Here is a 1523-nt window from a genome sequence, read left to right as displayed (position 1 = left end):
GGTTTAGTAAACCCGACATCTATGCCTTCATTTCTTTTATTTATGAAGCTATTTACCCATATAATGTCGGCTTTCATTGATGCCTCGGTGGTGCATTGCGTCCACCACTTCGCCAGTCATTCATTTCTGTAGCCAGTCCGGTCACTGCAGTTGGGCATGCGCTTCGATGTGCATGTACCTTGGTCTGGCGTGGATGCATACATTTAATTGTCTCACCGTTCCTCTGATCATAAACATAACTGGGAGGCAGTCAATCCATCTCTTAATCTATGTAGGGTTCCCAACCTAAATCTATGTAATTACATATCTGTATTTCATTGCTTCCTCCTTTTCCCCAATGCTCATCCCTGCGCACCTCGTGTGCCACTGGAACATTTTATGTGGTCAATCGTTTATTAAAATTTATAGGTCAACGAAATAAGTAAACAACAAATAATCCACCTATAAAAGAATACATGAATGCATCCAACATCAAATGAAATGAGGAAATCAACGGTCCATATGGCTAGGATACAAGAAGCTTCTTCTTCCATTCCTTCCCACCACCCATCTCTTTTTTTCACACGCTGAACACACACGTGCTCTTTGCTTTTACCAAGTTGGTTATTAATCCTTCATGGTGGACACTCAGCGATTAATCACGTATCTACTCACCTCTTCACGCATGCCCATATCATCCACCCACACTACTTTAGTATCAGCATCTCAACGTGCCCGTGTCTCCATCTTTACATGCAATTAGAGATGCCTCTGTCAAAGGTTTCCTTTCCGTCCCATTTGCGTTTGTCCATCAATACACTTGTTCGTTGGTCATAGTATTCACCCCTTCTTTGGCAATCCCTCCATCACCTGATTTGGCCTACCTTCTACCTCCTTTCAGATTCATCTGATGGTCTATTCAATCATTTGCGCACCTATATTGCTCCTCCTACTGTTCTGTGTTACAGTCCTCTTTATTCACTTCTTCTTTCACCTCTCAACCTCCCTCGGTGCAACCTAGCCGCTATTTGTCTAACTACCATTTTACTTATAAACCTATCCACAAATCAATCGTATCTTCTTCATTCATTTCTTCTATTCTCCACATTACTCTTCCTTCACCCAATCTCCTTGTAATTTCTTTACATCTAACCACTTACCTTCTGTTAAGTCTGTCAATCATCTCTCTGCCTAAGTGCCTGCCTACCCACAAATATGCATGGTTGGTTACTACCTTCTAATCGTCGTGCACATGTTCCATATACATCTAGCTCTCTGACAAGTGGCTCATTGAGATTTCACATCTCTCATTCTTCATTGCTTTGTCCAAGGACGCATTCGCAGTGTCCCACTTACCTCAAGAAGCTCAAAGCTTCTCACTGAAATTGCAAGATATGAAGGATGAGCTATGAGATAGAATACGATAAGACGAGACGGCTTTCGCTTACGACACACATTAGTGATTAATTGGTTAATAAAACATGAATGTTCACACAAAGCGTTACATACCTCCGCCCCATACTACTCACTCAACAACTTATTCC

At 41.8% G+C, this 1523-nt stretch overlaps 1 protein-coding gene across 1 annotated transcript in view; it reads left to right on the top strand.

Moving 5' to 3' along the window:
- The window catches only part of EGR_10496 (Putative aminopeptidase), a gene marked incomplete at both ends in the record, with an annotated part of 6723 nt that overhangs the window by 1043 nt on the left and 4157 nt on the right, over positions 1-1523 (top strand). The window lies entirely within an intron of this gene.

The sequence above is a fragment of the Echinococcus granulosus genome, assembly GCF_000524195.1.
Source record: "Echinococcus granulosus chromosome Unknown EG_S00226, whole genome shotgun sequence".
In the NCBI taxonomy this organism is placed as follows: domain Eukaryota; kingdom Metazoa; phylum Platyhelminthes; class Cestoda; order Cyclophyllidea; family Taeniidae; genus Echinococcus; species Echinococcus granulosus.
Note: the sequence above shows the minus strand (reverse complement) of the source record. Positions and strands in the feature narration are given on the sequence as shown.